Source organism: Camelus bactrianus, chromosome 6, assembly GCF_048773025.1.
Source record: "Camelus bactrianus isolate YW-2024 breed Bactrian camel chromosome 6, ASM4877302v1, whole genome shotgun sequence".
Taxonomy (NCBI): Eukaryota; Metazoa; Chordata; class Mammalia; order Artiodactyla; family Camelidae; genus Camelus; species Camelus bactrianus.
This window is the reverse complement of record NC_133544.1, coordinates 75,378,562-75,401,030: the sequence shown is the minus strand read 5'-3', so window position 1 is coordinate 75,401,030 and position 22,469 is coordinate 75,378,562. Positions and strand designations below refer to the sequence as shown.

At 37.0% G+C, this 22,469-nt stretch overlaps 1 long non-coding RNA gene and 1 pseudogene across 1 annotated transcript in view; one reads left to right on the top strand and one right to left on the bottom strand.

Moving 5' to 3' along the window:
• The window catches only part of LOC123619682 (uncharacterized), a 35,471-nt gene that overhangs the window by 1,124 nt on the left and 11,878 nt on the right, over positions 1–22,469 (top strand). The window contains exon 2 of the long non-coding RNA XR_006728336.2: positions 15,742–15,976. This is a non-coding gene — a long non-coding RNA (uncharacterized LOC123619682). The remainder of the gene's footprint in view (positions 1–15,741; positions 15,977–22,469) is intronic.
• On the bottom strand, positions 16,619–18,492 carry LOC105076981 (oligosaccharyltransferase complex subunit OSTC pseudogene; annotated as a pseudogene).

Below are 22,469 nucleotides of genomic sequence, written 5' to 3'. Positions count from 1 at the left end.
GCTCTCCTCCTTCCCCAGACACTCTACCAGATCCTCTTACCTCCTCCAGAAGACTTTCCCCAGCACCCCACCCCTTGAAGATATCTCAGTGTGGCACTTTCTGCATGCTCCACACATGGGACACAACATATACTTTCACCAGTAACCATCCCTTCTCCAAATGCACTGGAAGCCCACTTAGGCCAAGGACTCATTTCTTAAACAGAACCTGGTAAAATGTTTTGTACAGTGTAGGAGCCCCCAAAATACTTTTTGATGATGAACATGGGTCAAACTCTGGAATGCCAATAATGACCAAAAGGGAAGAGGGGAGGCAATGGGATGGATTTTGCAGGGGACTTACAGAGTCTGTCATGTTCTTTGATTTAAGACACCTCCTACAAGGTTTGGCTTGCTTGTCTGGTGCCCCAGGCTGTTCCTGCACTCAGCTCCTGAGCAGGCCTCGGAGAGGTGACTAACTAGAATTTAAAACTCAGCTTCCCCTCCTTGCCTTGTGGGGTTTCCTCACAGTCTCTCAGCATGTTTTTCCAATGAGTAAAGCTGAAGATGGAGAAAGCCTCAGGAATGGCTTAAGAGCTGAGGACTACTTGAAGGAGACACTTCTTCAGTTTTAAATTAGAAAACAGAACACCAGAACCAAAGCAAAATCACTAAAATGATGACACAATTGCTGCACTTGGAGTGGCATATATATTTTCTCTTGAGCAATAGCACTTTGAAACTGTCTTGAAGGTTGTTGGCTGGAGGCCTAGAGATTTGAAAGGGTAGGAGACACATTTAAAAGGTATTTATATATATATATATTCCAGACTAGCGCTGTTTATAGAAAAGTTAACAAGGTGAGTTGATGAGGATTTTAAGAAAGTGACATTTTAAAAATAAAAAAGCAAGTTGTCATTGCAGTATTTAAACAACTTGTTGCGACATTTCTACATAATTTCCTCACAGAGACCAGCATCCACAGTGGTGAGGAACAAACTTTTTTAGGCATTTTACTGAATGAAGGATAAAATGCTGGCTTTGCCTTTGCTGATGACCTGCTTAGCACAGCTTCTCTGGGCCTCTGCCTAACTTTCCCAAACAGCACAGCACTTTTAGGCACTCTCTCCACTGAATACAACTTCAACAAGTTGTCGATAAAATTCTGCTGTGAAAACTTGTTTGGAATTGAAAAATTAAATCACAAGATGTGTATCTTCTGTAGTTACATCTAGAAAAAAGGAGACTGTAGCCCAGGGAACATCCTATCACTGATACTGGGTTACTTCAGGTCTGGAATTTTACACAGTGTACTAACAAGAAAAATCAGTATGCCGCAGGGCTTTAGTGTTCTAAAGGTCAGAACAGTTATAAAATTCTGATTTCCAGATTTCTCCATTTGGTCATCAACTATTCAATTACTCAAACTTGGTTATTTACAACAAAAGAAAGAAAGACACAACAAAAACAAACAAACAAAAAACAAAAAGAAACCATAAGGCTTCCTGCAGACCTCAGAAATAAAAGTTACCAATGAGTTAAACTGGTAAAATCCACATGCAATGGATGAGATTAATGAGCTTCCCTAAGGAACTAGTAATATACCTGCCATTAGCAAATCTTAAGAAAGGATTAAGAAGGGTTAGGAAAAGGAACTAAGAAAGTAGAAATTTTAGTCTAGAACTGTCTAGGGGAGACAGGTGCTTGGTGGCAGTGGTGGCAATGCTGCTGACACAGAAAAGTAGAAGCAAGGGGACCAGTTAAAGGTTACTGGCACATGTCAGCTGAGAATGGTAACTTGGACTTATGTAAAGGTGGAGATAGAGTGAAGTGGATAGATCCAAGATTTACTTTTGAAGAAGGTTCCATGGGACTTAGTAAGGGATTGGCTCATAAGAGTTGAGGGGAAGTTATTGGAAAGGCTGACTTCCGGATTTCTGACATGATTAATGGATGGATGAGATTATATTATCTGATACGGGCAGTGCTAAGGGAGAAGGAGCAGATTTAGGTGAAAGATCAGGCAGAAAATTTTGGATAGACCAAGTATGAGACACCTGTGAGAAATACAGGTGAAATGACCAAGTGATATAAGGGCATGTTTGATATAAGGGTTTGGGAGAGTCTAAGCTTGAAAAGTCTACACTAAATTTGGAAATCATTGGTGTGTAGACTGTATTTAAAGCAAACAGATAAAATAAGATAATCTAGGGGGAGTGCATAGAATGAAAAAGACACAGCTCAGGTCTAAGCTCTGAGCATCCAATATTGAGGGACGAGGAAGAGAAAGAGGGATCATCAAAGGATTCTGAGAATAGTGAAGCTATGATAGGAAAAGGCAATGTCTTAAAAAGGAAGTGGCCAACTGTTGAATACTGATGAGAACTCAAGGTGGAAACCAAAAAGTACCTTGTGGATTTAGCAACAAGGAAGTCATTGGTGATCATGGAAAAGAGGTTTAATGCAAAGATGGGAGTAGAAACCATATTAGGTTGGGATCATTCATCCATTCATTCAGCAAATATCTAATAAGTATCTACAACATGCCAGGCACAAGATGTTTGGGAGACAATGAACAAGACAAACACAATCTCCACTTCAGGGAGGCGAAGCCATTAAATAGATAATCACAAAAGTAATGACTTATCCATAATAATGGTAAAGGCTATGATGAAAAAGGTAAGGATACGATGAAAGTATATAACAAGGGAACTCAGTCTAGCTTGAAAGCAAGAAAATGTTGCCTCAAGAAAGTGATATATAAGCTGTTCTTAAAAGACTTGCGTAGTCACATCAGTGAGGTTAAGGAGAGAGTATGTATTCCAGGTTGAAGAAACCACACACATGGAGTCTTTAATGGAGAAGAGAGTGTCATTAAAAGTCAGCAGTAGGGCAAGGCCACAGTGAACAAGGGGATCCAACCCAGAGGTCTTCTGGTGTTTCACATTGCTGGAAATGCAGAAGTGTGAGAAGAAATGTGGTGAGAATGCCTATGGCTGAAGACCTTAGAGACGAAGCTAGAAAATCACTCTTCTCCAAGGTGAGGAGTTCACTCTGAGGACAAAGTCCATTTTGTAGCAAGAACAAGGAGCATAGCTTGGTGGTAGAAACTCCCAGAACTATTTTGGTTCTGAGAATTAGACAAGATGGGGTTGAATAAGGAATTCTGTGGACAAGGAGGCGGTGGGGAAGAACTGATAGGCCATGTTATAAACATCCCAACTGTTGCCTATCTTTGTGGCTGGGAGAAATAGGAGCTAAGAGTTCTTACAGACAATCTGGGTTATAGGGGAAATTCCTGTTAGCCTAGAATTCAGCCTTGTCCTCTTCATGTTATGTCTACAAATAGCTGGTCAGGAATTAGTTTACTTTACTCAGAAATTATTTATCAATAAAGGATTAGAATAGGAACTATACAAACACAATACAGGAAGAAAGGAAAAGGGAAAAACTGCAGACAAAGAAAACTTACCAGAAAAATATTGTTGAGGAGTAAATGAAACTTGTGATAGAAGAATGTGTCATAAAACTGAAGAGGACATCTAATGTTCAAGGCACTAATGTGGAGAGGGTCAATGAGGGGGTGGGATCCTGAGTGGGATGAGAAGGGCATCCTCACAGGGGAGTGTAGGAATATGTAGTGTCAAAGCACTCAAAAGGTAAGGAGGAGTCCACCTGTGGGGAGCGCAGCTCAGTGTGAGATGAAGGAGACTGAGTATAATGAAGAGGATGACCATGGGGCAGGGCCAGTGTGGGGTAAGGGAGCCTGGGTAAGCTGGGGACAGCATTTGCTCAGGTCAGGGGAAAGCCACAGAGATAAGAGATTGGGAGATAGGGTGATTGATAAAATAAGTAAATATATCAAGGATTATGGGAGGTTTTCTCACTGTTGGAGAAGGAATTTACAAACATGGAAAGAGAGAAAAACAGAACTCTGTGTGGCGTTGGATAAAACTGAAGAGATCAGTGTGAACTCATGGTTTTCAATATAGATAGACAAAAATAAATATAGATATAAATATCTGTATGTGTACACACACACTCCATAGTTCTGTCTACTGAAAGAACTTGGAAACAGTGACACCCAATAGCAAAAAGCACATCTAACACCCAAATCTTGGTTTCTAAATACCATTCTCCACTAAAAGGAACTAGGACTACTTGGAAATGACTTAATATAGTACCTAGAAAAAAAAAGTGCAAGATGAACCTGTAACACCTTGTTGTGCCAGAAAGTAAGGAAGTATTCCAAGAATGATGGCATATATTACAGGTCAGAGAAGCCAGCTTGAAGACATTTCTACTGGCCAAATCAGAGACAAATTGAGCATAAAAATAAATAATAACAGTAACAGATCATAACTCATTGAATAAAATAAGAAGCCACAACCCTATACTGATAAAAATGGAGTAATACTTTGAAAGTTTGACAAAGATAAGTAGTCACATAACCCAAAGCACTTCCCCGCAAAGAATTTATTAATTATACAGGGAAAAGAGTAAATTTATAATGGAGAAGATTGGCATATACCACCTTAATCAAAGTTAGTATCATCAGCAACGGGTCAAATTGTAGTTATGTATCACTTGACAGGATGCAATGAGAAGAAAACAGCATTACTACTGAGATATTTATGCCCCAAAATGCATAAACTGAATCTAATAATGAGAAAGCATTAGAAAAGTCCAAATCGAGCAACATCTTACAATAACTGGTTTGTAATCTTTAAACATGTCAATGTCATGGAAGTCAAAGAAAGCCAGTGGAAATGTTTCAGGCTGAAGAAAACTAAAAAGATATTTAAATTCAACACATGATTCTCAATTGGATCCTTTTGCTATAAAGGACATTATTGGGACAATTGGTAAAATCTGAATGGAGCCTGAGGATTAGCTGATAGTAATACTATATATCAATGTTAATATACTGATTTTGATGGGACATCACGCTGGCAATATATACTCCATGGGTTAGGACATAAAGTTCTTTGTATTGCATTTGCAATTTTTCTAGAAATAAAATTTTAAAGATAAATATAAAGGGAGATTCAATAATCCACTTGCCTTTATAAGAAAATAGCATAAAACAGAGATGAAAAAGCTCAAGGAAGCAATCATGAAATATCAGAAAGAAATGAAATGTGAGCTGGAAGACCTCAGGAAGAAAAATGGAATAAAATGAAGCCATCAAAAAAAAAAAAAAAGGAAAGCAAAATTGGAAGTATCACAAAGGAGTAAAGACACTGCCAAAAACACAGTGAAGAACACAGAGGACAGGATTAAGGAAAGTAAACAAAATAAAATGGAAATGAGAAGTTTAAAAGGATTAGAGATTAAATGATAGAAATGAAAAATAGGCAAAAGAGAAACAATAGTTGCATAATGGATTCCCTGATAAAGAAAACTGAAATAATAGAACAGAAAATAATTTCAATGTATAATTCAAGAATATTTTCCAGAAATAAAAGAATATTTGAATCTATGGAGATCACACCATAGCCAAGGAAATGTTAATATGAAAAGGTCAACACCGAGAAGCAGTTACTTGATTTCAAAGATAAAGAATTATTTTGGCAGCTAGGCAAATAATCAAGTCAATTCTAAGGGGAGAAAAGTTCAAGCTTAGCTTAGACATTTTCATAGAAATATTCATTGCTAGGAGCAATGCCTAGGAAGTTCTCAAGGAAAGTAAGTGTCACCTGCACATTTTATATCCAGCCAACTGTGGTTCATATAAAAAAGCTCGGTGAGACATTTTTGCATATGGAAGAATTCAAGAAATATTGTTTCCATGAGCCTTCCTTGAAGTAACTACTAGAAGATGAACTTAAGCCAACCAAGTGATAAATGAGAAAACTATGACAAAAGAGGACTATGGAGGGCAGGAGAAGAAGAAAAGAAAATATACTAATTTCATTATTTGTCCATATTAAAGAATTAATAAAATAATGAGTAAGAAATGAATATTAGTTGTATAAGTTAAAAAGACACCCACCAAAACAAAAAAATAAGTCTCCCAAGTTTTGAGAAAAAATAAAAACACATATCACATTTTCAAAAAGTTTTAAAAGAATCTATGAATAGAAGGCATCATATCAAATAATGGCAGAAATAAGACTAAATATATGTCAATTTGATAAATATAAATGGACCAAACTAATTTATTAAAATAAAAGAAAGTGAATCATAAGGCAAAATCCAATTCTATGCTATAAACAAGAGACCCAAAACAAAATAATTCGCAATTGCAAACAAGAAGAAAGCAGAGTTATTTTAATATCAGGAGATAATTTTAATATCAGGAAAGGTTAAGATTAGGACAAACACGTGTTAAATGTGACAAATAATAATCATTTATTTTTTATTTTTATTTTTTAACATTTTTTATTGATTTATAGTCATTTTACAATGTTGTGTCAAATTCCAGTTTAGAGCACAATTTTTCAGTCATACATGAACATATATATATTCATTGTCACATTTTTTTCTCTGTGAGCTACCATAAGATCTTATATATATTCCCTGTGCTATACAGTATAATCTTGTTTATCTATTTTACATTTTGAAATCTGTCTGTCCCTTCTCACCCCCTGCCCCCTTGGCAACCACAAGTTTGTATTCTGTGTCTATGAGTCTGTTTCTGTTTTGTATTTATGTTTTCTGTTTGTTTGTTTTTTTAGATTCCACATATGAGTGATCTCATATGGTATTTTTCTTCCTCTTTCTGGCTTACTTCACTTAGAATGACATTCTCCAGGAACATCCATGTTGCTGAAATGGCGTTATGTTGTCGGTTTTTATGGCCGAATAGTATTCCACTGTATAAACATATCACATCTTCTTTATCCAGTCATCTGCTGATGGACATTTAGGCTGTTTACATGTCTTGGATACTGTAAATAGTGCTGCTATGAACATTGGGGTGCAGGTGTCTTTCTGAAGTAGGGTTCCTTCTGGATATATGCCCAGGAGTGGGATGACTGGGTCATATGATAAGTCTATTCCTAATCTTTTGAGGAATCTCCATACTGTTTTCCACAGTGGCTGCACCAAACTGCGTTCCCACCAGCAGTGTAGGATGGTTCCCTTTTCTCCGCAGCCTCTCCAGCATTGTCATTTGTGGACTTTTGAATGATGGCCATTCTGACTGGTGTGAGGTGATACCTCATCGTAGTTTTGATTTGCATTTCTCTGATAATAAGTGATATTGAGCATTTTTTCATGTGCCTATTGAGCATTTGTATTTCTTCCTTGGAGAATTGCTTGTTTAGGTCTTCTGCCCATTTTTGGACTGGGTTGTTTGTTTTTTTCTTATTAAGTCATATGAGCTGCTTATATATTCTGGAGATCAAGCCTTTGTCGGTTTCATCATTTGCAAAAATTTTCTCCCATTTCATAGGTTGTTGTTTTGTTTTACTTATGGTTTCCTTTGCTGTGCAGAAGCTTGTAAGTTTAATTAGGTCCCATTTGTTTATTCTTGCTTTTATTTCTATTGCTTGGGTAGACTGCCCTAGGAGAGCATTTTTGAGATGAATGTCAGATAATGTTTTGACTATATTTTCTTCTAGGAGGTTTATTGTATCTTGTCTTATGTTTAAGTCTTTGATCCATTTTGAGTTTATTTTTGTGTATGGTATAAGGGAGTGTTGTAGCTTCATTGATTTACATGCTGCTGTCCAGTTTTCCCAACACCATTTGCTGAAGAGACTGTCTTTATTTCATTGTACATTCTTGCCTCCTTTGTCAAAGATTAGTTGACCAAAAGTTTGTGGGTTCATTTGTGGGCTCTCTTTCTGTTCCATTGGCCCATATGTCTGTTTTTGTACCAATACCATGCTATCTTGATTATTGTAGCTCTGTAGTATTGTCTGAAGTCTGGAAGAGTTATTCCTCCAGCCTCTTTCTTTTTCTTCAGTAATGCTTTGGCAATTCTAGGTCTTTTGTGGTTCCATATAAATTTTATTATGATTTGTTCTAGTTCTGAGAAAAATGAAGTTTGGACAAGTCTTAATGTCAGTTTTTTCAGCTTTAAAATGAGAATAATACCACGCCATAACGTTCATTTGTGGATTTAATAAAGCAGTATTTATATGAGCAATACATTGGGTTGACACTCAAAAGTATCCTCAAACTTAAAATAAAATCAATAAGACCTATATAAAAGGGATGAGATCAGACACCAGTAGAAATGACACAAAGGGATTATTGTGAATGTGTAGTAGATGAGTCTCAGAAACACTCAGGTCAAATTAAACTGGCATGGATATATTGTCATCTCAGGAAAATATGAACCAAATGGGACTGGATTAGGTTACACTAGTTGCATAATAATGTGGGAAGGGAAAAATGTGCTGGCAGAAAGGGTACTTGGTTTCCAAAAACATCCTGGAGAGATAGTTCCCTGACTTGAGGGTATGAGGAGCCAGTCCCTACAGATGGGATATCCTGATGACAGATATACAGGCATCAGGCCACGAAGCAGGGTGGCATCAGCCATTGGAACCATCCAGGACACCCCTTCCCCACTCCCTGGTTTCATGCTCCCTGGCTACTTTCTGATGACATTTTGACTTCCACACAGATTTGCCCACAGAAAGGGGAGGCACTGGTGAGCCAATCAATCTCCTTAGGGCTATATGGGTGGAACTCTAAACTCTAGACCAGGACTTTGTCCACCTCACTTCTCCTAGTGCCTTGGAAATGCTGGTGAGAATACTTTTTTCCCCCTTTTTTTTTTTTTTTTGGTGGTGGGGGGGTGGTAATTAGGTTTATTTATTTTATTTATTTCAGTGAAGGTACTGGGGATTGAACCCAGGACCTTATGCATGCCAAGCACACACCCTACCCCTGAGCTATATCCACCCCCACTGGTGAGAATACTTGGTTACTATTTGTAGTTTCTTTGCTCTTCTCCTATCCCGATCTAGTCAAGTTATGTGGCAATAAGAAGGGAAGAGGAGACTTTGGTGATTCAGGTTTCTGGAGTAGCTGCTACATGATTCATCAACGACAAGGCTGTGATTATAATTTTTCAGGTGTACTAGCACTTACTCCTTCTAAAGGAATACAGGACCATTAATTTTTATATGGCTACTTCTGGTTCTTTTTCTCATGTTTTAGACAAAATCTTGTATTAATCAAACTCTTTCTCCTTCTGTTTGCCTAGCTCTAAACCTTTTTTTTTTTCCTCTCTTATCATGTTTCATTATCTCCCAGGAATTCAGTTTCCACATCACATACTGCCACTACTTTTCTTCTCCTTCACACAGTGCTTTTCCCCATCATCACTCAGAATACTTATCACTTTGACCTTGTGGATACCTCTTTCTTCATAGTTCATTTCCTGGTTTGACCTTATGTTGAATGATGTCCATCTCCTACCCATCCTTATGCTACATTGAGTTTAAACACAGTTCTATCATGCCAGAAAGATCAGAATATGCTGCATTAACGAAACACTATGGGAAAATGGCATGATATATTTAAAGTGATGAGAGGGGAAAAAATCCATAACCAAGAATACTCTAACCACAAGGCTCTCATTCAAATTTGATGGAGAAATCAAAAGCTTTACAGACAAGCAAAAGCTAAAAGAATTCAGCACCACCAAACCAGCTGTACAGCAAATGCTAAATGAACTTCTCAAGGCAGGAAAGAAAAGACCACAACCAGAAACAAGAAAACTATGAAATGGAAAAGCTCACTGATAAAGGCAAATATACAGTAAAAGTAGGAAAACATCCACATACAAACTAGGAGGACAGTTACAAGACAAAAGCAGTAAAATCATCTGTATCCACAATAAGCTGTTAAGAGATACACAGAACAAATCTAAGATATGATATCAAAACCAGTAATCGTGAGGGGAGGAGAGTACAAATGCACAGTATTTAAAATGCACTTGAAATTAAGAGCTCAGAAACTTAAAGCAATCATGTGTGTATGTGTGTGTGTGTGTGTGTGTGTATATACATATATAGACTTCTATACCAAAACCTCATGGTAACCACAAACCAAAAACTCTATAATAGTTATACATACAACAAGGAAAAAGGAATCCAAACATAACACTAAAGATAGTCACCAAATCATGAGAGAAGAGAACAAAAGAAGAAAAGGGGAAAAAAAAAAAACCTAAAAAACAAATCCAAGACAATTAACAAAATGGCAATAAGAACATATATATCAATAATTACCTTAAATGTAAATGGAGTAAATGCTCCAACCAAAAGATACAGACTGGCTGAATGGATGCAAAAAGAAGACCCATATATTTGTTGCCTACAAGAGACACCTACAGACTGAAAGTGAAGGGATGGGAAAAACTATTTCACACAAATAGAAATCAAAAGAAAGCTGAAGTAGCAATAAGTATATTAGACAATATAGATTTAAAAATAGAGACTGTTACAAGAGACAAAGAAAGACACTACATAATAATCAAAGGATCAATCCAGGAAGAAGATTTAATAATTCTAAGTATATATGCGCCCAACATAGGAGCAACTCAATATATAGCAATTGCTAACAGACATAAAGGGAGAAACTGACAGTAACACAATAATAGTGGGGGACTTTAACACCCCACTTACATCAATGGACAGAAAGATCATCCAGACAGAAAATCAATAAGAAAACACAGGCCTAAATGATGCATTACATCTGTTGGACTTAATTGATATTTATGGAGCATTCCATCCAAAAGCAGTAAAATATACATTCTTTTTAAGCACACATGGAACATTCTCCAGGATAGATCATATGCTGGGCCATAAAGCAAGCCTTGGTAAATTTAAGAAAACTGAAATCACATCAAGCATCTTTTCCAACCACAACACTATAAGATTAGAAATCAACTACAAGAGAAAAATTGCAAAAAAACACAAACACATGGAGGCTAAACAAGATGCTACTAAACAACCAATGGATCAGTGAAGAAATCAAAAATACTTAGAGACAAATCAGAATGAAAACACCATGATCCAAAACCTAGGGGACACAGCAAAATCAGTTCTAAGAGGGAAGTTTATAGCAATACAAGCTTACTTCAGGAAACAAGAAAATCTCAAATAAACAACCTAACCTTACACTTACAGCAACTAGAGAAAAAAAAGAATAAACAAAACTCAAACTCAGTAGAAAAAAGAAATCATAAAGATCAGAGCAGAAATAAATGAAATAGAGACTAAAAAAAAATCAATGAAACTAAAAGTTGGTTCTTTGAAAAGATAAACAAAATTGATAGATCTTTAGCCAGAGTCATCAAGAAAAAAACAGAGAGGGCCCAAATCAATAAAATCAGAAATGAAAACAAAGTTATAACCGACACCACAGAACTATAAAGGATCATAAGAAGCTACTACGAGCAACTATACACAAATAAAATGGACACCTAGAAGAAATGGACAAATTCTTAGAAAGGTAATCCCCCAAGACTGAACCAGGAAGAAATAGAAAATATGAACAGACCAGTTACCATTACTGAACTTGAATAAATAATTTTAAAAACTCCCAACAAAGAAAAGTTCAGGACCAGATGGCTTCACAGGTGAATTCTACCAAACATTTAGAGTAGGGTTAACACCCATCCTTCTGAATCTATTCCAAGAACTGCAGAGGAAGGATGACTTCCAAATTCATTCAATGAGGCCACCATCACTGTGATACCAAAACAGACAAAGATATCACAAAAAAAGAAAATTACAAGCCAATATCACTTATGAAGATACTTGTGAAAATCCTCAACAAAATACTAGTAAACTGGATCTGAAAATACATGAAAGGGATCATACATCATGATCAAGTGGGATTTAACCAAGGGATGTAAGGATTTTTCAATATCCACAAATCAATCAAGGTGATACAGCACATTAACAAATTGAAGAATAAAAACCATATGATCATCTCAATAGATGCAGTAAAAGCTTTTGATAAAATTCAACATCAATTTATGATGAAAAAGAGACCCTTCAGAAAAAGGGCACAAAAGTAACATAACTCAACATAATAAAAGCCATATATGACAAATCCACAGCTAACATCACACTCAATGGTGAAAAACTGAAAGCATTTCCCCTAAGATTAGGAACAAGACAAGGATGCCCACTCTTATCACTTTTATTCAACATAGTTTTGGAAGTCCTAGCCACAGCAATCAGAGAAGAAAAGGAAATAAAAGGGATCCAAACTGTAAGAGAAGAAGTAAAACTGTCACTATTTACAGATGACATGATACTATACATAGGAAATTCTAAAGTCGTTGCCAGAGAACTACTAGAGCTCATCAATGAATTCAGTAAAGTGGCAGGATACAAAATTAATATATAGAAATTTATTGCATTTCTATACACTAACAATAAAATATCAGAAAAAGAAATTAAGGAAACAATCCCATTTACCATCACATCAAAAAGAATAAAATACCTAAGAATAAATCTACCTAAGGAGGAAAAAGGCCTGTACTCCAAAAACTATAAGACACTCATGAAAGAAATTGAAGATGACACAAAGAGATGGAAAGATATACTGTGTTCTTGGACTGGAAGACTCAATATTGTTAAAATGGCCATACTACTCAATGCAATATACAGATTCAATGCAATCCATATCAAACTACCAGTGGCATTTTTCACAGAGCTGGAACAAAAAATGTTAAATTTTGTATGGAAACACAAAAGACCCCAAATAGCTGAGACAATCTTGGGAAAGAAGAATGGGGCTGGAAGAATCATGCTTTTTTATGTTAGACTATTCTACAAAAATACAATAATCAAAACAGTATGGTACCAGCACAAAAACAGACACATAGATCAATGTAACAGGGCAGAAAGCTCAGAAATAAACCCATGCACTTATGGTCAATTAATCTATGACAAAGGGAAAAAGGAGGAGAAAAGACAGTTTCTTCGTTAAGTGATGCAGAGAAAACTGGACAGCTACATGTAAAAGAATGAAATTACAACATTCTCTAACAGTAAATACAAAAATAAACTCAAAACGGGTTAAAGACCTAAATGTAAGACTGGATACTATCAAACTCCTAGAGGAAAACACAGGCAGAACACTCTTTGACATAAATCATAGCAATTTTTTTTGATCCGTCTCCTAGAGTAATGGAAATAAAAGCAAAAATAAGCAAATGGGACCTAATCAAACTTAAAAGCTTTTGTACACCAAAGGAAGCCATAAACAAAATGAAAAGACAACCTATGGAATGGAAGAAAGTATTTACAAACAAAGACAGGTAAGTGATTAATTTCCAAAATATGCAAACAGTTCATACACTTAATACAAAAAACCCCAAACAACTCAATCAAAAAATGGGCAGAAGACCTAAACAGACACTTCTCCAAAGAAAACATACAGATGTCCAATAGGCACATGAAAAGATGCTCAATGTTGCTAATTATTAGAGAAGTGCAAATCAAAACTTCATTGAGGTTTCACCTCACACCAGTCAGAATGGCCAGCATTAAAAAATCCACAATAAATGCTGGACAGGGTGTGGAGAAAAGGGAACCCTACTACACTGTTGGTGGGAATGTAAATTGGTGCAGACACCATGGAGAACAGTACAGAGGTTCCTTAAAAAACTAAAAATGTAATTACCATATGATCCAACAATCCCACTCTGGGCATATATCTGGAGGAAGCTCTAACTTGAAAAGATACATGCACCCGAATGTCTATAGCAGCCCTATTTACAATAGCCTAGACATGGCAGCAACCTAAATGTTCATCAACAGATGAAAAGATAAAGAAGATGTGGTATATATATATATATACATACAATGGAAAATTACTCAGCCATAAAAAGAATGAAATAATACCATTTGCAGCAACATGGATGAACCTAGAGGTTATCATATGAACTGAAGCAAGTCAGACAGAGAAAAACGAATATGATATGATATCACTTATGTGTGGAATTTAAAAAAAAAGATACAAATGAACTTATTTACAAACCAATAATAGATTCACAGATACACAAAACAAACCAGGGTTACCAAAGGGGAAAGGGGTTGGGGGAGGGATAAATTAGGAGTTTGGTATTAACATATACACATCACACAATAGATATAAAATAGATACACAAAAAGGACCGACTGTATGTCACAGGGAACTGTGTTCCATATCTTGTAATAACCTATAATGGAAAAGAATATGAAAAAGAATATATATATATATACACACACACACACATTTATGTATATGTATAACTGAATCACTTTGCTGTATGCCTGAAATTAATACAACATTGTAAATCAACTATATGTCAACAAAAATTAAAGACAAAAAACAAACAAACAAAAAAACAACCACTATGTATTCTTCCTGGAACAAAATGAGAAGATGTTTTCCTAAAGAAAAGTTGTTCTAATCACTACATGTCCCAGACCAATAGTCCAACTGAATTTTAGAAAATGAAACTAAACTCAGTTTCAACTCATCCCTCTCACTGTGTCAACCTTTAAGGGTTGGCACAATAAGGATGTAGATTTTGTACTGTTTCATTAGTACTGTTTGCAGTACTAATTATCTTTATGGTCTCCAACTTTAGCAGTTAAATCAACAACATTGATTTGTTTTCAGTACAAGTATAGCACTAAACTACAAGGGGAGGTGCATGACAGACTCTCTGTCTTGAAAAAGATGCTAATATATGGAGAAGGACTTCCCTTCCCCAGGAAAACATGCATCAACTCAAATGACTCAAATAGAAAAGTAGGATGGACGTGGAAATAACCTAAATGTCCACTGACAGATGACTGGATAAATAAGTTATGGTATATTTATACAGTGGAATACTACTCAGCCATAAAAATGAAAACATAATGCCTTTTGCAGCAATATGGATGTCCCTGAAGAATGTCATTCTAAGGGAAGTAAGCCAGAAAGATAAAGAAAAATACCATATGACATCACTCATATGTGGAATCTAAAAAAAAAAAGAAAAAAAAGAAGACAAATGAACTTAAATATAAAACAGAAACAGACTCACAGACATAGAATACAACTTGTGGTTGCCGGGGGGAGGGAGGTGGGAAGGGACAGATTGGGAGTTCAAGATTTGTAAATAACAGGGATATATAGAATACATAAATAAGTTATACTGTATAACACAGGGAAATATATATGAGATCTTATAATAGCTCATGGTGAAAAAGAATATGAAAATGAATATATGTATATTCATGTATGACTGAAAAATTGTGCTGTACACCAGAAATTGACAGAACATTGTAAACTGACTATAACCCAATTAAAAATAAATAAAATAAATAAATTTTTTAAAAAAGAAAGAAATGTAGGATGGAGCTTCACTGTTACTGCAAGGGGAGTAACAGATGTGCTCCTCATAGCCAGCCTGTGATAAAGGCCAAGAGTTAGAGGCTCTGGAGTTAGTCTCTTGCATTGGAATTCCACTTACCATTTGATTTTGGGTAACTACATAAACTCTCAAATCTTTTCTCTGTAAGACAGGGATAAACATAGTCTCTACCTCATAGGGCTGTACTGAAGATGAAAAGAAATAATAAATATAAAGTGCTTAGCACAGTGATAATAATAGCTAATGTTTCTTAAGCATTTACTTTATGTGGCAGGCTGAATATTGGCCCCAAATATATCCAGGTAGTAATTCTTGCAATCTGTGAATGTTACTTTACATGGCAAATGGACTTTTAGGTGTAATTAAATTAAGGATCTTGAGATGGGGAAATTATCCTGGATTAACTTGATGGATCTTACATGTAATTACAGGTGTCCTTCTAAGAGAGTGGCAGAGGGAGCTTTTACTATCAACGTGAGGACTGAAGCAAGATGCTACACTCCTGGCTTTCAAGATGAAGGAAGGTGCCACCAAAGATGCAGCTCTAGATGCTGGAAAAGATGAGGAAATAGATTCTTCCCTCGAGCCTTGAGAGGGAGCATGGCATTACGGACATCTTGATTTTGGCCCAGTGAAACTGATTTCAGATTTCTGTCCTTCAGAACAGTAAGAGAATAAATGTGTGCTGGTGTTTTCCCAGCTTTATTGAGATATAATTGACATATAACATTGTATAAGTTTAAGGTGTGCAATGCGATGATTTGATACATATATATATTGTGAGATGTTTACACAGTAAGGTTGTTAACACATCCTTTAGCTCATATAATTACCATTGTGTTGTTATTATGGTGAGACTATCAGAACTCTACTCTCATAGCAACTTTCAAGTATACAAATATACTTGCTGTAGTCACCAAGCTGTACAGTAAAATCTCCAAAATGTACTCATTTTTTAAAGGGGGTTGTAAAAACAATCACTTTTTCAATATTGTAGCTGTAGAAATGAAGTACATTTTCTTTAAGAAATGAAAAAAAAAAAAAGAAGAAGAAGAAGAAAATGCCACTTAACATCATTGGTACACCGGGATAGGCCAGCAGGAAGAAATACTGATAAGCTTGTCTCTTTGATACCAAGGAGATATTCTAGTCCAAGATTTAATATGCTTCCTATGTTTTCATTAGATATTTCTTTTTTTGCTACTTTTCATCCTTTTCCATATTTCATATCAAAGGATTGGTACAGCCTTTAAAACTTCATTAACAGGAGCAAATTCAGTATCCACATGTTTCTTTTCAAAAAGCACTCTAACCCATCAGATAGCCCAGGAGTTTCATTCTCATGAGTACTCTAGCCATGAAAAAACTCAGCAGGACACAGATGAATCTAATGAATAGAAGAAGAAATCTATTGAGTTTTATAATGTTTGGTGCACTGGACGGGTCCAGGACTGTGAAACCTAAACTTCCCATTGTAAACAGGAAGCTAGATGCATATCCTTCCATAGTATATTGTCCATTTACTCTGTAGACCAGGAAAGCTACTGGTCTCTGATGTCCATGTTCATCAGTCACAGAGCCAAAACTTGGAGGTTTGACAATAACATCATATTCTTCCAGAGATGAGGAAGTAAGATGCCACCATCAGAGCATACACCATCATGGCCGATGGCATGTGCACCCAGGGCAGCTTCTTCAGCTTCAAGTTGGGGAATTCAAGCACTAAGAACAGGACTGAGTACACACTCTCCATGTCAGTGGCAGCAGGGGCAGCTCTTGGCCTGGAGCCTCACGTGCCACCAGGAAACAGATCTGCCCCTCAAAACTTACTCATTTTGATTTGTATTATGTTGAACCATCCTGGCATCCAAGGATTAATCTCAGTTGGTTACAGTGAATGATCCTGTTAATGTGCTGTTGAATTTGGTTTGTTAGTATTTTGTTGAGAATTTGTGCATCTATATTCATCTGGTCTGTAGGGGTATTGGTCTGTAGTTTTCACATCCTGTAATGTCTTTATCTGGCTTGGGCATCAGGGTAATGTAGGCCTCATAAAATGAATTTGGGAGTGTTTCCTCTTCTTCAAGGTTTTGGAAGAGTTTGAGAAGAAATGGTGTTAATTCTTTATTAAATGTCTGGAAGAATTCAGACCTGTGAAGCCATCTGGTCCTAAGCTTTTCTTTGTTGGAAGGTTTTTGATTACTGATTCAATCTCATATTATTGGTTTGTTCAGATTTTCTGTCTTCATGATTCAGACTAGGCTGTATGTTTCTAGGAATTTATCCATTTCTTCTACATTGTCAAATTTATTGGGTTTTAATTTTTTCTTTTTTTTATGTTTTTTAAAAATTTGGTGTATAACTATTCATAGTAGTCTCATGATCCTTGTATTTCTGTGATATCAGTTGTAATGTCTCTTTACAAGGTAATGTCTCATTTTTCTTTTATAATTCTATTTATTTGAGTCCTCTCACTTTTTTCTTGGCAAGTCTAGCTAAAATTTTGTCAGTCTTGTTTATCTTTTAAAAAAACAACTCTTATTTTTGTTGATTTTTTCTTTTTTTTTTTAAGATTAATTGGTTGATTGATTGATTGATTTTAATGGCAGTACTGGGAATTAAACCCAGGACCTTGTGTATGTGAAGCATGTGCTCTACCACTGAGCTATATCTATATCCTCCTCCATTTTGTTGATTTTTTAAATTGATTTTCTGTTCTCTAGTTACTTATTTCTGTTCTGATCTTTGTTATCACCTCCCTTTTGCTTAGTCTGTTTTTCATTTTCTAGTTCTTTGGGGTATAAAGTTAGATTGTTTATTTGAGATCTTTCTTTTTTCTCAATGTAGGCATTTATGGCTATAAACTTTACTCTTAGCACTGCTTTTGATGCATCTCATAAGTTTTGGCATGTTGTATTTCCATTTTCGTTTCCATTTATTTTTTCATTTCCTTTTGATTTAATCTTTGATCCGTTGGTTGTTCAGGACTGTTATTTAATTTCCACATATTTGTGAATTTTTCAGTTTACTCTTGCTATTGATTTCTAGTTTCATACCACTGTGGTAGGAAAAGATAATTGGTATAGTTTCAGTCTTTATTAATCTGCTGAGACTCATTCTGTGACCTAACATATGATCTGTCCTGGAGAATGTTCAGTGTGTGCTGGAGATGAATGTGTATTCTGTTGCTGTTGGATGGATTGTTCTATATATGTCTGTTAAGTTCACTTGGTCTAAAATATGGCTCAAGTCCAGTGTTTCCTTATTGATTTTCTGTCTGGATAATCTATTCTTTGTTGAAAGTGCGGTACTGAAGTCCTTTACTATTACTGTATTGTTATCTATCCTTCCCTTCAGGTCTGTTAATATTTGCTTAATATATTCAGGTGCTCTAATAATTGGCATGTATATACTTGCAATTATATCCTCTTGATGAACTGACCTCTTTATCATTATATATTGGACTTCTTTGCCACTTATTATAGTTTTTGGTTTAAATTCTATTTCTTCTGATGAAAGTATAGCTACCCCTGCTCTCCTCATTTCCACTTACATGGAATATCTTTTTCCATCCCTTCACTTTGAGCCTATGTGTGTCCTTGAAGCTAATGTGAGTCTCTTATAGGCAACATGTAGGTGGATCTTGTTTTTTCATCCATTCAGCCACTCTGTGCCTTTTTATTGTAGTATTTAACCCATTTTCACTTAAAATAATTATTGATAAGAGAGGACTTACAGTTGTCATCTTGTTCATTGTTTTCTGGCTGTTTTGCAGTTCCTTTCTTCCTTTCTTGCTGTCTTCCTTTGTGAATTGACGTTTTTCCATAGTGGTATACTTTGATTCCCTTCTCTTTATCTTGTGTGTATCCACTAAAGGTTTTTGTTTTTTCGTTACCCTGAGGCTTACTTGAAACATCTTATAGCTATTACAGCCTATTTTAAGCTGATAACAACTTAACTTCAATTACATACAAAAACTCTAACTTTTTATTCCCATTTTATGTTTTGTTTCTCAATGCCACACTTTACATCTTTTATATTGTGTATCCATTAACAAACTATTGTACCCACAGGTATTTTTAATACTTTCATCCTTCAATCTTTATATTAAGTGGTCAAATACATCACCATATTACAGTATTAGAGTATTATGAATATAACTATATGCCTGCCTTTACCAGTATGATGTTTATTTTCATATGTTTTCTTGTTACTAGATAGCATCCTTTTATCTCAGCTTGAAGAACTCCTTTCAGCATTTCTACTAATAAGACAGGTCTACTGGTGATAAACTCTCTTTGGTAGCACCAGGTCTGGTGGTCATTGTGACTTACGGACTCAGGCCGTTGGTGTCCACATCATCGACAACTGCATGGCCCTTGGCAAGTGCTGTTGGGAGTCTGTAGAGACTGCAAGGGCTGTTGGGGTCTTCAGCACTGCCTCCAGATTCAGAAGCTAGGGACCAAGGTAAGCAGCAGTGGTGGCTGGTGGTGTGCACACACCAGCTGTGGGGGCCAGCTGCTGGTTCCCATAATGGCAGGGAATAGCTACAAACACACATAGTGGGGGGACCAGGGCAGGCAGCAAGGGCTGGGCCAACTGTGTACATAGTGGCACCTGCACCTATGTGTACTGCTGTGGCTGCTGGGTCTCACCAAGGGTGCATGGCAATGGAGCCCGACTGGAACTGGGCAAAGGGCAGGCAGGTACACAGCTGGAGGGGCTAACTGCTGGTGAGCGTTGTTGTGCAGGCCAGCGGCGGAAGACAGGGCCTGATCCAGGCCCGCAAGCAGCTGCAGGACCCCACGCCATTGGTGTGTTCTCCCTTGGCTGCATTGTCTCCCCATGGACATTTACATAGGATTGGAGTCTGGTGACAGGCATCAGGCCAGTGGTGACCAAGTACATAGCTGGAGAGGCTGTCCCCAAGCACACGCAGTGCTGGGATTCAGCCACAAAGGTTGAGTCTGGCATCTTGCACTGTCGCAGCTGCAGAGGTCTGGGCTGGCTGCCAGTGTGGTTCCTGAGCTCCAGTAAGCAAGGGAAAAGGACTCAGGCAGCTGGCATTAGCAAATGCAACTACCCGTGGGAAAAAGCCAGTGAAATCTGCTAAGGGTCCACAGCAGCTATACAGGCTGTTGGTTCCTTCAGTGTTGAAAGCTGCTGGGTCACCTGCAGAGCAGGTTACTGGGAACTGTGGTTGTGCTAATTGCTTGACAACTACTGGTAGACCTTGCTTTTCCTTCTTGTCCCTAGTCATCTCTATACATCTCAGCTTTGCCAGTCTGAGTGGAGTGAAATTGAAGCAGGTCCTTCACGTAGTGCCCCCAAAGGCTGAGGAAGCTGGTTGCTCAACCTGTTCTTTTCCTGGTGAGCTCTAGCTGCGGAGTTCTGTCTTACTGCTGAGCAATGCTAGCATGGGGGATAGGATGATGGAGGCCAAATGAAGATGTCTTCCTTCCCTTTTTGGGTGGTTATTTTCAAATTTTTTGTTCAACTGTGTTGCTGAAGTTTCTTAAGTGAACTCCACAGCTGTTTTTATTCCTGCACAGCTGTCAAATTATTGATATTTGTAGAGGGATAGAGGCAGGAGTCTCCTACTCTGCCATCTCCCAAATTTGTGTTGTTTTAAGTTACTAAGTTTGCGGTAATTTATTAGAGCAGCCATGGTAAACTAATACAGTCAGGCATTATTCTAACGGCTTCCCTTTCAATATTTCACCCAATTCTCACCTTTTCCCATCTCCTCATTAATCAGGGAGAGGTGTGTTAGTAAGTAGAAACTAATTTACCATCTTCAGTTGGCCCCACCACACATACCCTGTACTCACATGTGCAGAATCTTCCTGACTGCTTTATTCTGGGATAGAGAGGAATCTGAAGAGCCTTAAGCCTAGGGCTTTTCCTCAAACCATTCCCATACTAATCCTATAACCCAGGGTTCAACAGGAAAAAAAATTATATTTTCATTGACTTGTTTTCTAAATCTAGACTTTTATATTAGGTTAAGATGCTATATCTGTATTTACCATTTACCTTAAGGTGGATTATGGTACAAGATGGATCTGTTTTAGACTTTATCCACTAGGCTTTATTCTAAGTAATATCCCTGGTTTGAACCCACAGGACAGTCACACACACACACACACATTCACCAACTATGGGTGAGTTCTCCTAGGAAAACCTGTCCTTTATGCAGTTGTGGGAAGAACAGAGGGCAGCAGTAGTCCTACCCTTCACATCTCTCTGCCTTGTAATTTTGTTTCAATAGAATTCACTTAACATGCCTCATTGAGGCTTCTATATGGTGATATCTGAGGGAAGATTTGGAATTGAATGCTGGTTTTGCCTTGGGTAACCTCTCTTTTCCCTCCATTATTCATCTATAGAAAATAGGATGATACCTATTGTCACGATTGTTACAAGGATTAAAATAAGATGATATGAGTTAAAGTGTCCTGGACACAGCAATCATAGAGACTGGTATGCTCATAGACATAGCTGAGAGAGAACTCGGGCCACCATGTTGGTCCACAGTTGATTGGACCATGTGTGGGCACTCGATTCCCCAAAGTCAGCCAGATCCACAGACTGATCAGATACTAACAATGCAGCTTAGTAGAGAAAGTTCTGCCTAAAAAGTAAGACAGCAACAGGCTGATCTCGAGAATCTAAAATAGGAAATAAAGGAGAGAAGCAGGCAATTAGGGGCAGAAACTGAAGCTAAAAAGATGTAAGGAGGGAGGAAGTTGTGGGGTCAGAAGCAAGTTGTAGGTCTTGAGTAGGACTAAGTTATGAGGGAACATGTTCTGAGTATGCAAAAGTAATGAGGTCAAGAAGAGATATAGAATGGATGCCGAGGAAGTCAGGAGAAGTGGGAACTCCTCCAATAAGCAAAGTTTTAGTAACTAAGTCATATAAATGGCATAACAGTACAGTAAAGATCCATTAACGAGATTCCTAGAGCCATCATGCATCCAGAAGAGTTCCTGTTCTTGCATTTTTATGGTTGCCTATCTTCCTTATTGTCATATGTCATCTTAAAATAAATTCCCATTACTTGAGCTGTACTATTAATCCTTATTTCTTGCAAAAGAGCTTGATTAAAACAAAAGAGTACATGTGGTAGTTTCATCTCATTTAAAAAAATAGATCATGA